We start from the raw sequence: 15,833 nt of genomic DNA, 5'->3' as shown, positions 1-15,833 counted from the left end.
TGCCTAGAATCACGCCCCAACTCCATATCACGGCCTAACACCCCACATAATCTAGCCCATGTCGACTGTTCAGTCCACATCATGCACCACTATTCTGCAGCTCAGTGACCACAGGGGCTTTGACCCTGCTTTCCTCTCCCAGAACACTCCTCGTCTAACTCTTTACATGACGGTCGGCTTTTGATTCTTCACAGGCCAGTTAAAATATCCTCAAAGAAACCTTCCTTAAACACTGAACCATCACTACACTTTGTATTTATAAAACGTACTTATTTGTAAAAAGTACTTATAATCTGTAATAATTTTGTTTCATTTATTTTTGTTTGTTTTCTGTTTCCCACTAAAACACAAGCCCCATCAAGGTAAGGGCAATGTCTATTTATCCAGTTGCAATATCCCTAGTGCCTAGCACATAGGGGATCAAAATATCTCTTGAATAAAAAGAAATTATGCGAGAGAAATCACTAACCATGCAGAATCACAAATGCTTTGAGTAGATCTTTTTTTTTTTTTTTTTTTTGGTACGCGGGCCTCTCACTGTTGTGGACTCTCCCGTTGCAGAGCACAGGCTCCGGACGCGCAGGCTCAGCGGCCATGGCTCACGGGCCCAGCCGCTCTGCGGCATGTGGGATCTTCCCAGACCGGGGCATGAACCCGTGTCCCCTGCTTCGGCAGGCGGACTCTCAACCACTGCGCCACCAGGGAAGCCCGATCTTTTTTTTTTTTAACATCTTTATTGGAGTATAATTGCTTTACAATGGTGTCTTAGTTTCTGCTTTATAACAAACTGAATCAGCTATACATATACATATACATATATCCTCATATCTCTCCCCTGTTGTGTCTCCCTCCCACCCTCCCTATCCCACCCCTCTAGGTGGGCACAAAGCATGGAGCTGATTTCCCTGTGCTATGTGCTGCTTCCCACTAGGTATCTATTTTATATTTGGTAGTGTATATATGGCCATGCCACTCTCTTACTTTGTCCCAGCTACCCTTCCCCTTCCCAATGTCTTCAAGTCCATTCTCTACGTCTGCATCTTTATTCCTGTCCTGCCCCTAGGTTCTTCAGAACCAATTTTTAATTTTTAGAGTCCATATATATGTATTAGCGTACAGTATTTGTTTTTCTCTTTCTGACTTACTTCACTCTGTATGACAGACTCTAGGTCCATCCATCTCACTACAAATAACTCAATTTTGTTTCTTTTTATGGCTGAGTAATATTCTGTTGTATATATGTGCTGCATCTTCTTTATCCATTCATCTGTTGATGGATACTTAGATTGCTTCCATGTCCTGGCTATTGTAAATAGAGTTGCAATAAACATTGTGGTACATGATTCTTTTTGATTTAGGCTTTTCTCAGGGTACATGTCCAGGAATGGGATTGCTGGGTTGTATGTAGTTCTATTTTTAGTTTTTTAAGAAACCTCCGTACTGTTCTCCATAGTGGCTGTATCAATTTACATTCCCACCAACAGTGCAAGAGGGCTCCCTTTTCTCCACACCCTCTCCAGAATTTATTGTTTGTAGATTTTTTGATGATGGCCATTCTGACCCGTGTGAGATGATATCTCATTGTAGTTTTGATTTGCATTTCTCTAATGATTAGTGATGTTGAGCATCCTTTCATCTGTTTGTTGGCAATCTGTATATCTTCTTTGGATATACAGAAGACCCCTTGTTTGGGGTCTCCTTTTCAGAGGCTGCAGGTTCATAGTTCCCATTTTTTTTGGTGTCTGCCCCCAGTGGGTAAGGTTGGTTCAGTGGGTTGTGTAGACTTCCTGGTGGAGGGGACTTGTGCCTATGTTCTGGTGGGCAGGGCTACGTCCAGTGGTGTTCTGGTGTGTCTCTAACCTTATTATGATTTTAGGCAGCCTCTCTGCTAATGGGTGGGGTTGTCTTTCTGTCTTGCTGGTTGTTTGGCATAGGGTGTCCAGCACTGTAGCTTGCTGGTCATTGAGTGGAGCTGGGTCTTAGCATTGAGATGGAGATCTCTGGGAGAGCTTTTGCCATTTGATATTACATGGAGCTAGGAGGTCTCTGGTGGACCAGTATCCTGAACTTGGCTCTCCCACCTCAGAGGCACAAGCCTGACACCCGCCTGGAGCACCAAGACGCTGTCAGCCACACGGCTGAGGGCGAAGTGAGGGTCCCTAGCTTGAAACTCTGTCTGGGCCTGCCAGGTCTCACAGAGGTGGTGGAGCAGGCCTCTGAGGTTCCTCTCTTCTGAAGTTATATTACTCTCAGGTCATATGGGAGGTATTTGGACAAACCACGATACTCAGTGAAAAGCAAGTATGAGGGTATGCCAGGGACCTGTGCTCATTTGTTGCTGGGTGCTGCTTAATTACCAGAGAGTTGCTGTTGAGGATTTTTATCCCTCTTTGAGTTCAGACCTGTCTGAAGCAAGGTCCTAGAGTAACACCCCACCGTGTGCGGCAGACGGCAGGCAGGACGTGGCAGCCTTGAGTAAAGCTTAAAAGGTAAATTCATCCAAATAACAGACGAGGCTAGATATGCTAGTTTGGTTAGTATTGTTACATTTTACCTAGTAATTTTAGCATCAGATAAACCCAGCCTCTCTTCACCCTTAGAGAAGACATCACTATAGATACCCTAAGTAAGAGTACAGGCTACAATTAAGAGCTAACAACAGAAAGGCTTCATTAGTCCATAATTTTGCTAGATTGAATTACCCAGAGACTTCAAGCAGAGGCAGCCCAGAAGGAAGTATAGCAAACCTCTATTCTCCAGCATCCATTAACTTCCCCATCTCTCTCTTTTGTGAATTGGAAGATACCACACCAAATGGAATGTAGAAGTAGTATTTTTATCTCTTGTTGTCTCAACAGTAGGATAAAAACAACTCTCCCCCCACCACAAAATAAATAGTAATTTTCTTCTCCCTTTAAAAATTAGACTGATTTGACAAACACAAGTTTTATATCACAAACAGAAACATAGAACATGAATTTTATTTTAGGGATTGTTTAAAGTCAAAGCAGGGACTTCCCTGGTGGTGCAGTGGTTAAGAATCTACCTGCCAATGCAGGAGATAATGGATTCATCCCTGGTCTGGGAAGATCCCATGTGCCGCAGAGCAACTAAGCCCATGTGCCACAACTACTGAGCCTGTGCTCTAGAGCCCACGAGCCACAACTACTGATGCCCATGCCCCTAGAGCCCGTGCTCCGCAACAAGAGAAGCCATCTCACTGAGAAGCCCGCGCACCACATCAAAGAGTAACCTCCACTTACGGCAACTAGAGAAAGCCCATGCCCAGCAACAAAGACCCAATGCAGCCAAAAATAAATAAATTTATAAAAAATAAAATAAAGTCAAAACAAACTTCCAGTTTGTTGTTTTGACTATAGAAGCTTCAAAGACTTATTAATGTGTTGTCTAATTTGCTGCCAATGACAAAAGATCCCAATGTATGTAGTCTGTGAACATCTCCAGTTTTCCAATTTTAAATATTTCTGGTAAGGACTATCTTACTAATTTCTTTAGAAGAACATGTATTATCTAATAACATAACCAGTTATTGACCCTGAAGAGTCAGAAAACAAGAGTGTCCTCAAGAAAAAGAGAAAATTCTCTTCCAAGGAGAAGCCACTCAGCAGTGGACCTGAAGAGGCTGCTGCCAGCAAGAGCAGTGGCTCCAAGAAAAAAGAGAAAGCTCTGAAAGCTGTCCCAGGAAAATTAGAATGGACATTTCCCTAGTGGGGCATAACTTGCAGAAATATTGCCCAACCCATCCGCTATAGCCCAATAAAAATAAGACCAAAAAAAAAAAAGATTCTTACTTGTACTTAAATTTTAATTCTTCTCTTTTTAATCCCAATAATGGGATACATAAGCACACATCCACCAGGCTTCTGTGTGTGTGTGTATATATATAATAAAACCTAGAATAGGTTTTCCTTTTCTTCAAGCACAAGTTCAACTGGTACATCTTCTAGGTAAATCTTCCCATTCCCTCAGTTCTAAGTAATTCAGGATACCTTTCTTAAAATTCCCAAAATACTTTTCCGTCTGTCTTCAGGTACTTACCTTTTCCTGCCATCTATGTTAACAATTCTTTAAGCAAATCAGCCTCTGTCCTCTCCAGTGCCGTAGTGTGGCGTTTGGTCGCGAGCAGTACTCCGGAGCCACACTGCCAGGCCCCAGCTCCTCCCTCCAAATAACTAGCATCGCGTGAATGTACGACGCCTCCCATTGGTGGAATAAGGAATGCAATTTTCTTTAACTCAATCTCTATTTCAATTCCTCATTTCACCTGATGATAGAACACGCTATTTAATTGATTCCAGGTGTTCTCAATCAATTCAGGGTTAACTCCCTCCCCTATCAGGGAAAAGTGCCTCCTGGTGTTGCATCGGTGCCGGGACCTTGGGGAGGGTTGTCTGAGTTCTAACTCATCTGCATCCCACTCCTGGTGCCCGTTCTCCCTGGCCTGTGCTGAGCTATCTGCACCCCGACTCTCAGCCACTCATAGTCGTCATCACAACACCTCTACATATGGTGGCCCTCAGGGTTGCTTGTTGCTTGTCCCTCTGCCTATCTATAGTCAGAGTGGCATTTTCTTGGTCATTTTTGTATCATAATAAAAAAATGACAAGCTTGTTCTTCCTACGCCTACTTAGAAATACACTGTCTTTCCAAACCCATAAAAAGCTGAATAACTCAATGTTCTCAATGCACTTTATACAAAAAAAAAAAAGGTGTGTGAGTGGGTCTGAGAGGTATATATTAGAAAAATATTTTCCTACAACATTTCTTTTACAGTATTAACTTTTAATATTTGTTTATCAACATAATAAATGTACATGCTGGTTACAAGCAGCAGTCCTCCACCCATCCCTTTCTGCCACCAAATTTGCCTGTTCCTTCTGGACTCCTGAAATGTCTCTGAGCCCTATGTTCCTGAGCTCTTTGTTTTATCAGCTCCCAACATTTCCTGTTAACTTCCTGCTATGAGAGATGAAGATTTATGTCACTCTGCAATCACCCACCTGCCTCCCCTTCTGTCATTGCCCCAAATTGTATGGCTTTCTTTTTTCTTTATTGGCTAACTTGGCATTCTACCTAGATCCCTTGTTCCATCCAGTATAGACAGCAATTTTTGACTTGCCGTTTAGTATATTAAGCTATTGGCTTTCTTAGTCTTCCCTTTAGCTCTCCTTCACCCCACCTTCGCCTCTTTACTTCTGTCATCCTTACTCTTAATTTTGTACCGTCAAAATTGATAACGTGTATACCGCTTGGTAACCATCATTTAGTCTTCCGTATTCTGTCAATACACTGTTCTAGAAGTTAAAATTTTTTTAAAAGTTTACATGATTATAATTATGTATATATTTTCCAATGCAGACCAATCATTAAGATAACATTTCTTTTCTTGTTCTTTTCTTTGGTTTAGCATAGAGTTTAAAGGCCTTATTGCTTGCTCTTTTTAAGAAAAATATCTTCATTTCATGCGGGATTTTCAATGCCCCAAGATGTTTTTTCCTTTTACAGAAAAGGCTATTTAGAGGTTTATTTTGGTTTTAATAATTACTAATTTTATAAACCTTTGTCAGAGACAAAAGATCCCAATCTAAGCCCAGAAGGTTAGAATTTAATGCCGCCATTGTAACCCTTCCTCTATTTCTTCTGCCTGTCCAACTGGGAACAAATCAAGTAGGCTGCTGAGGCTTGGCTGTGAGGACAACTTGTTAGCTGTTTCCATTAGTCATACTCCCGGGTGAGAACAAGAGTACATACTCTTGACTTTATGACTGTCAGTTGGTTTAAAACTCCAACTGTGAATTTGAAGGTGAAGAGATGTGCAATTGTTAAGAAAAAATAAACAACAACAGCAAAAAAAAACCTGAGGTAATCCTATAGCTACACCTACCTGCTTTCCCACGAACAGAGTCAGTACTTAATAGTAAGGAAGGCAGTAAATATAGCTCACTGTCTTAAACCGCCAAAAATTGTTTACATCTATTCACTCCAATTGTTCAGCTGAACAGCAACTGCTTAAAAGTCAGGCAAGGGCTTCCCTGGTGGCACAGTGGTTGAGAGTCCGCCTGCCGATGCAGGGGACGCGGGTTCGTGCCCCGGTCCGGGAGGATCCCACCTGTCGCGGGGCGGCTGGGCCCGTGAGCCATGGCCGCTGAGCCTGCGCGTCCGGAGCCTATGCTCCGCAACGGGAGAGGCCACAACAGTGAGAGGTCCGCATACCGCAAAAAAAAAAAAAAAAAGTCAGGCATGACTCACGAACTGGACTCTACTGGCTTGCCTGCTTCACTCCACTTTCTCTGCAACCACGTCTGACAAACCCGATATAGCTGAGATTGAGAAATTCGATAAGCCAAAGTTGTTCAAGGCAGAAGTGTAAGAGAAAGCTCTACCGTCTTCAAAAGAAAAGATCAAACTGGAGAAGGAAACAGGTGAATGCTAGTGAGGTGTGCCACCGATAGGCACTGTTCATTCCACAAGCATTGTCCTCTTATTTTACTTCTCTTAGCTGTTTAAGTTTGTGAGATGCAGGGGTTGGATCAGATTTAAATGACTATGTTGCTCTTTTTCACATCGAAGAATCAAGAACTACCGACAGAGAAAGCCTGTCTCTCCCAGGCAGGTCTGGCTGGCTGGCAGGGAAGGAAAAGTACTTGGATGTTGATGATGAAACTGTTGGGTTGAACCAAGGTGAATCTTCAGTGAAAATTAAGCTGGTTCAAGGTGTCTGGCAGGTTGTAAAATGCAGTTTCATCAGAGTGCCATTTTTTTGTGTGTTCTTCAGATGATTTTAGTTTTCGAATGCACCATTTTTAAAATATGCAAATAAAAAGTTTTCAAACAGGAAGAAAACTAAAGTCAAACCACCGAGCTTCACATCGTGCAACACTACTTTATGCTTCAGCACCCCTCTGAGATGAGAGCTAATGCTGATGCAGAGACATCATTACTGACAATGAACAGTACAGGTTTTGCTGTAGTTCCAGAGTCTGGGAAGACGGTGCCTTGGAGAGCATAAAATGATCTTAAATGCATCTACTCTGTTTCTGAGCTTAGATCAAATTAATCTCTCAAAGCCTCAGTTGCCTTGTCAATAAGACAGATAATAATAGTATTCACATTAGAGGGTTACTGCAATAATTAAATGAAATAAGGCACTTAGCACAAATCTGGCACTTGGTAAGCACTCAATAAAAAATAACTATCATTATTCTCACTATTCTTTATAATCTTATATGGTCCAGCCTCTTTGGGCAGTTGCTACTGTTGCCTTGTGCTCATCTTGATGAAGGATTAAACACTTTAACATATAAGACTGCCCCCACCCCCGACACACACACACCAACAAAAATAGGTCCAAATGCAATAATGAGAAGTGAGAATTTACTGAAGATTTTGTGTTGTTAATAGGAAGAGGATTCTTCTTGCACACACTATGGGAAAACTTCTCTATTTTCTCAAGAAATGCACCTCTTGCCAAAGGTATATACACAACACACCCGCTCCCCTGTGGCAGCCCAGGAACCCAGCAGTTATCTGAAGCCTGAGCAGTATTCATCTTCAATATGTCTGGGGGTGTAGGTGGTTCATGCTGCCTCACCCATTCTTCCTCACCACCAATGTCAATGTTCCCCAAAAGTATAACAAGAATCAATTTTTGTAAATAGAGGCATATTTTAAACATTTGGAAAAGCCTGCTAACCTGGACCAATTCAAGTATCACACCTCCTAGGAAATTGTCCTAAATTAAGCAGAGCCAGGCACAGGAAGAGCTGATCGGAAGTCAGGAGTCCTGAGCTCTAATCCTGGTTCAGCTGATAACTGACTATATGACCTTAGAAACATCTTTTGGGTTGTCTGTTTCATCACCTGAAAAAAGTGTTTGGCAAGATGATTGCTAGGGTATCTTTCAATTCTAAAATTCCGTTGTTACAGACCGTGTCCCCCCAAAATTCATATATTGAAATCCTAACCCAGATGTGAAATGTGCCCTATGAAAAAGACCCCAGAAAGCTCTTCATTCATTCTACCTGTAAGGACAGAGTGAGAAGATAGTCTATGAACAAAGAAAGGGGCCCTCACCAGATACTGAATCTGCAGGCACCTTGAGCTTAAACTTCCCAGGCTCCAGAACTATGAGAAACGTATTTTTGTTGTTGACAAGCCACCTAGTCTGTGGTGTTCTGTTACAGCAGCTTGAACTAAAACATCCATCATGGAGCTTTCTGTAAATACAAGAATCTAAAATTAAAACAAATCTTTCATCTCACTCTCAAAGTTATCTTAAATCCCAGTTTGTTTAAAGTGAGCTGTGCCTTAATTCTGATATCTAAACTCATGAAGCCTGCATTCATAAAATACAGGCCAGTGCTGCAAGCTTAGATACCTAATAAGAAAAGTAAAGATACATTGGCTATGGTTTCATTTACAGAAACTAAGTGTTGAGTAAGCTAATTTCACTTACGTATACAGAGCTAACTTCTCCCTGGAAATATTCTCCATACCGAGGTATGTCTCTCAGTGAATATTGCATTTCCCCTGGAACACTCAAATTCTACATTTAGAGTAATAATGATATAACCATGATTGCAATTTACCGTCTACCAGTTCCCAGGTACTATGCTATGTGTTTTACAATGTGATTTCATGTTGTCATCACAGAAACCTTATGATATAGGAATATTAAACACAAACACACACACACACATACAGAATAAGATGTCTAAGTTATATGCTTAAGGTCAAACAGCTAGCATACGATTAAAAAACAGACAATAAACCAGGTCCATCTTACTGCAATATCTGCATTTCATTCCATTATCTATGTTCTTATAGCCTCTAAATGATTCTAAGTACGTGTAATCACTTATGAATCTCAACGTTTTAAAACAGCTATGCACTGTATAGATTAAAGTAGCAAAATCCCATTACACTAGAATGGATGCAGTAATTGAAATTATTTTTCTTTTGTATGCTTAGCATATTCTAAAGAAATGTTGGTAGGGACTTCCCTGGTGGCACAATGGTTAAGAATCCGCCTGCCCATGCAGGGGACACGGGTTCGAGCCCTGGTCCGGGAAGATCCCACATGCCACGGAGCATCGAAGCCCGTGCTCCACAACTACTGAGCCTGCACTCTAGAGCCTGTGAACCACAACTAATGAGCCCACGTGCCACAACTACTGAAGCCCATGCTCTGCAACAAGAGAAGCCACCACAATGAGAAGCCGAAGAGTAGCCCCTGCTCGCCGCAACTAGAGAAAAGCCTGTGCGCAGCAACAAAGACCCAACGCAGCTAAAAATTAATTAATTAATTTTTTAAAAAAATAAATGTTGGTAGAACAAAGTTGCAGTCTGCCACTGGAACAAATTTTTAAAAAAAGAAATAACTGGACTTCCTTTCCTTTCACGAAGCTTCTTCTAACTGATAACTTACCCTAGAAAGATGATGGGGAATCCAAAATGAAGTAAATGGAAAAGAGACTGGCAATAAATTTTTAAAGGTTTCTCTGAATTCCTAGTTACTGGTAATTATATTTGCTAATTTTGGAAGAATCAGTCCCAAATCCCTTGAATTCAGTTGGCTAAAAGAAAGGAAGATAAATCACTGGACCTCTAGTTAAGTTACTTCCTTATAATTAAAAATCCATTGACCCATAATTCTATTGATTCTTCTTGTGACTGACAGAGATGTAGAATAATAAGTTATTATTTTATATTTAATTCTTAATCCAAGTAATTATATCTGTTACTGGGATAGCTTTATGACCGATTTTTACATAGCACTAACAATGACTCATGGCCAGTACAAGACAAGCAGAGTAGAAGGCTGCCGGCCTTTTTACTTTCTGTTTATAGAGTAAGCACTGAGGATGGAATATCAGACCTCTCCATGGTTTAGGCATTAGTGGCTTCAGATTTCCCTTAAACTTCACAGATGATGACAGCCATATAGTGCTAGATATTTGCTCAGACAAGAGCTTATGATTTCTTTTAAATTCTGTTCCAGGCTATGAAAATCATTGTCAAAGTGTAGTAAAGTCTCCCAGGGTTTCTCTCAGCTTTTGAACCAGACCCAAGGTCTCGGGCAAAACTCCCACTAAAAATGTTAACCATGCCTCTCTGTCTCTCAGTTCCCCTTTTTCCTGAAGTTTTCACCGGTTACTTCACCAGGATATCTTGGGATACTGTCCTTCATGTGTTCCTTACTCATCATTCCTTTCAGACAAATCTACTAAAAACAACACGGAGCTTGGCTCTAAGATTTTCCCACCAATTAATTAATTAATTAGCCTTATGCATGGTTCTTAACACATCAAAACTATCACTGTAAATAAGGACATATGATTACAGAGCAATAAAACATCTCTGAGTCTTCCTATGAAACTGTTCTGATAAAATTTGTAATCAATGGTAAAGTTTGTTTCTTTTTCTATCTTAATGCTATGATCGAAGCTCAAACAATACAGATGATGGAGTTTCACTACTAAGGACATATTATATTAGGTAATTTACATATACTAGGGTATCTATTTATACATGAATTTCTTAAGGTTTTAAAGATTAGACGTTTCTGTACTTTCTTTTTTTTTTTTTTTTTTTGCAGCATGAGGGCCTCTCACTGTTGTGGCCTCTCCCATTGCGGAGCACAGGCTCCGGATGCGCAGGCTCAGCGGCCATGGCTCACGGGCCCAGCTGCTCCGCGGCATGTGGGATCTTCCCGGACCAGGGCACGAACCCGTGTCCCCTGCATCGGCAGGCGGACTCTCAACCACTGCGCCACCAGGGAAGCCCCTGTACTTTAAAATAAGAAAATTATATCTAAGCAGATATGGTTGGATCTTACCACATGGCTTTGAGTAATGATTCTTCATAGTTTTCCTTTTTTTAAACAGTTTCTCTATTTTCATTTTGATGTAACTTTTTAATAAGGGAAGTGTTTCTCTGGACCTCCACGTTATTCTCCTCAGGTAAATGCATTGTCCCAACACCTCAAGACAAAATAAAGACTTAAGGACTATTGCCTGATCCCACCCATGAGAGCAGATTAAACTACAAAGAGGGCCCCTTAAGGGCAGTACAGAGGAAGGGCATTCTCAGTGAAAGATAAACTGGGAAAGGGGCTGCTTAAAAGATCTCAGAATATTCACCAAGCAAAAGGGAACTTATTTTTTAAATTGGAGGTGGGACATAGGACAGGTTCACTCATTTGTTCAGATAACATTTATTACCTGCTATGATCGGGTATTATTTCAGGAACTGAGTATAAAGTGAAGAACAAAACTGACATGTTCCCTGCCCTTAAGAAATGTATATTTCAATTAAAAATATAGTCACAGGTCAACAAACAATAGTTAAACACAACTTGTGGTAAATGTAATGGAATCACAAATTTGGTAAAATGATAGAAAATTTAGGAAGTAACCTGCTTAGATATGGTGATCAGGAAAGCCTTTCTGAGGTAGAGACATTTGACCTGAGAGCAGTACAATGAGAAAAGACTAGCTCTGCAAGGAGAAGGGGCATGAATATTTTAGCCTGGAGGTCAACAAACATTTTATAATGGGACAAAGAATAAATATTTCATGTTTTGGGGGCCACTTGTTCTCTGTTACAATTACTCAACACTGCTACTGGAGCATGAAAGCAGCCATTGACAATACCTAACCCAATCTGCATTGACTGCTCCAATACAACTTTATTGACAAAAGCAGGCAGTGGACCAAATTTGGCCCATAGACTAGTTTGCCAGCTCCTGCTCTAGCCCGATATAGGACCTGGGCAAAGACTATGGACTGGGACTGCTGTGTTCAAGGGACTGATAAGACACTGGTAGGCTAAAGTAGAGTAAATGGGAGGAGAGGGGCAGGAAGTGAGCATGAAGAGGTAAGCATGGGCCAGATCATGCATGGCTTTGAAGGCCAGGGTTAAGGATCTTATTTAAGCCACTTTGAGTTTTAAGCAGGGTGGTAACAAGGTGCTCTTTGTGTTTTAAAAGCTCATTATAATTCCTTTGTGGAGAGTGGTTTGGAAGACAATTGAAGTCGTTCTGGACTCACAAGGTGGCAACAAAAATGGGAAGAGGAGGACTTGCCTGGTGTGGCCATAAAAAAAAAGGTGAGGATCTAACTGATGAATTGGATTGGATGAGGGCGGCGGGGGCGGGGGTGGGGTGGGAGAGCAGAGATGAAAGAAAGGAGAAAATTAACTTTGAGGTTTCTGGCTGGAACAACTGGGTAGACCACAGGTAGTCAAGTTCGGCTAAATTAAAAATTTCAAAGAGGAAGACTACAGGACTTCCCTGGTGGTGGTTGAGAATCTTCCTGCCAATGCAGAGGACATGGGTTCGAGCGCTGGTCCAGGAGGATCCCACATGCCACGGAGCAACTAAGCCTGTGCGCCACAACTACTGAGCCTGTGCTCTAGAGCCCACAGGCCACAACTACTGAGCCCATGTGCCACAACTACTGAAGCCCGTGCACCTACAGCCCACACTCTGCAACAAGAGAAGCCACCACAATGAGAAGCTCATGCACCACAACCAAGAGTAGCCCCCGCTCGCCACAACTAGAGAAAGCCTGCGTGCAGCAACGAAGACCCAACACAGCCAAAAATAAATTCAAAATTTTTTAAAAAAATTAAAAAACACAAAAAAGAGGAACACTAGAGGGAGAAAAGCCTAAAAAGTTAGGTTGAATGCATATTAGGGAATCTTAAGAAATGAGTTAAGGAGATTGTAATTGTCTTTGTGAAAAAGAGGAAATTACTGAAGAGTTTTGTAGAGCAAAATAATATCATCAGAGTTCTCCTATAAACTGTGTTGTGTTGGATAGATTAGAGAGCGATATGTCAGGAGTCAGGGAAAATTGTTAAGAAATTATTGAAATCATATAGAAAAGAGATAATGAAGAGTTGGCCCAGGGTTATTAGTATTGGAAATGATAAGAAATGTAAACCTAACAGGTCTTTTGGTTTTATATATATATATACATATATATGTATATATATATGCATGTCTATGTATATATACATAAAATTTGAAGCTATTTATAATAAATTAATGATATAAACTAATTTTAAACATTAAAACATAAGACGAAAGCCAAGTTTTAAAGAGAAATGTTGAGTAATTAGACTAGACTAGAAGTTAATAAAACTGAGCCCCCAAATCGAAAACTAGCTCTAAGTTCTCTGACAGCTGAGATAAATAAAACAGAAGAAAAACAAGGGGAAAGAGGTGAAAATATTGGATAAAATAACTCCTATCTGATATAAGGAGACATACCAGTTTTCCAGAGAAGATACACCAAATAATAAAAGAAATAAATCTCACAGTCTTTTACAAAAGGGACATTAAACACACAATGAACTATGCCATAAGAGCTATTTGATCAAAACATATATACTCCTCATTAGCAATTTCTTAAATCAAAAACTCTTACATTTTATATCTAAACACCCAATTAAATAGAATATGTTATACTATAGACCTGTGATAGTATTTTTACAAAAATTAGAAGCAATGAAATCCGGAGGAGTTTTACAGTGACTTGATTCAATTCAAAAGTGAAGCGTAGAAAATAGGAATACATGATTAGTGCTTCCCTTAGACATCCCCCACCCAAACCCTCAGCACATAAATGACATCAACTCTACAGCAGCCCAGACAATATGGTGGTAAGAGCTAGCAGCATGGACCCTGGAACCAGATAGCCTGCGTTCAAAACCCATTTGGTAGAGACATTAATGGAAGCAGTGCAGGAGAGTGGCCATGGCTGCCAAATGGCAAGGTCTTCCCAGGACTGGGGTAATCAGGGAGGACTTTTCAGAGTTCAAAATCAATTGTCTGATACATTAACTATTAAACTACTGCCTAGGAGATGAAGGGAATAAAGTATGGCTTCACAACTGGGTTTCTCAGTTTGACATTGAAAAATGCACTTTCCTGTTTTAGGGTGCCCAGTGAATCTGAATGTGCACATTCTCATTATCAATCTAGTTCAGAATGATTTATTTCCTGATTTTTAACACTGTTTCTATGTCGTGTCACGAACTGGCCATTTTGCTAAGACAGTTGGGTTGGCTACCCCTAATTTTCATTGAATTTTTGACCTTTAAGGATCCAGTTTAGTAAAACTGATAACTGATTAGGAGTATGTTCAGTAGACTTATTAGTCTGGTTTATTATTTTAACACTGCAGAGTCATGTTGAATAAAGAGATTATCTTCAGTCTTTTGGCAAGTATATACAATGTGAATTTTTCAATTGCACCCAGAAGCAATGGAAGGAAAACACATTTGTTAAATATTTTAAAAAACTGTTATCCTTGACTATATGTAAGTAGTTCAAAAAATCCCAAACACCTAATCTTTTGATTCAAGAACCACTAGTGACTAGGAGTTTATGAGGTGAAAAACAACAGCTGTGAGCTTTGCTCTTCTTCGAGAGCAAGTTACCTTTGTTTGCTAACAGGATTTGCTGATGTTTAGACTGAACAAGAAGTTAATGTCAGTTGACTTCATCTTGTTTTACCCCTCCCGATCCTAGACTACCACCCCCCACCCCCCCACCCCCACCCCCCACCCCCCCGCAACATTTGCCACCTTGGTCTGATCCTCCAGTGAATATCCATTGCATAGCCTTACCTCTCTGCCTTTGCTTAAGCTGTTCCCTCTCCCTGGAATGCCTTCTATCCTACTCCCTCCCATCTAGGGAAATCTCATTCCATGCTCCCTTAATACAATGCTCACTCTTCTGTTATAGCATCTATTACCTGTCCTGCCCCTCTGACTTTCTTGAGCCCTGCTGGAGCAAAAAGTGTGACTCATTCAGCTCTGTATTCCCAACACCATACTTGCTTAGAAAATAGCAAACATTAAATAAATGTTTATTGATTTAATTCTTTTTGTAACATGTGCAGAAGGTTGGAGCGTTGAAATACTGTATCCTTTTTCTAGTAGTGTGCCACTTCTGACTTTACTATACCAGGAACTCAAATCACTTTCTCATAAGAAGTGGCTCTCAGGACAAAGGGACAGCAACACAACAACTAAATGCTTGAAGAAGCAGCATCATGAAACATAGAAGGAAGTAATTAGATTTAGATGCAAGGGATTAGTATTACCTGATAAAACCATGATTATATTACCTGGTTTTGAGTAGAACTGCTTAAAATCCCCTCTGGTGTACCTCAGGTGCTACAGAAACTTGTAATTCTACCTTTGCCTCTGAGTGGCGTCTCTTTCCATGCAGTGGCAAATGCTCAAAAACTCAGAGCCTGGTAATAATGGAGGCTGGAAGGATTTCAAAGAGTGATTGACATGAGTGTGCTTAAAAAGTCAATAAAGCATGTTAGAATTTCCATGAGGCAACAAGAAAAAAAGAAGTGATCATAGCAGCGAGATTTCCCAGGTAAATAACATGTAAAAGGTAAGCCAGTGTGCCAGGGAAGAGAGAAGGAACTTTACCCTGCAGATAACATATTCTTCCACTGTCATATTTGCAGCTACAGCAGTGCTCCAGAGGATTTTCTAAAGTTAGGGAGTCTGGGACAACAAAACAGTAAAGAACTAATGCATCCATGTGATATAGATGATATCCAACAATTCTACAAACATGTACTAGTCAGATAACATGAACATGGTACTATTCCAGGCCTTCTACAAGGCCTACAAAATAAAGTAAAAATTGTTAATTCCAGGAAGAAAATTAAAATCTACCATCAGCCACCAAACAAGAGTCACAATCTAATTAATGCACTAATCTTCAAGAACCTGTAGCCAATGAAAGAAGCAGAAAATTCTGGAGCAAAGCAGAGAGA

This window comes from Leucopleurus acutus, assembly GCF_964270905.1.
Source record: "Leucopleurus acutus genome assembly, chromosome: 9".
Lineage (NCBI taxonomy): Eukaryota > Metazoa > Chordata > Mammalia > Artiodactyla > Delphinidae > Leucopleurus > Leucopleurus acutus.
This window is presented reverse-complemented; position numbering follows the sequence as displayed.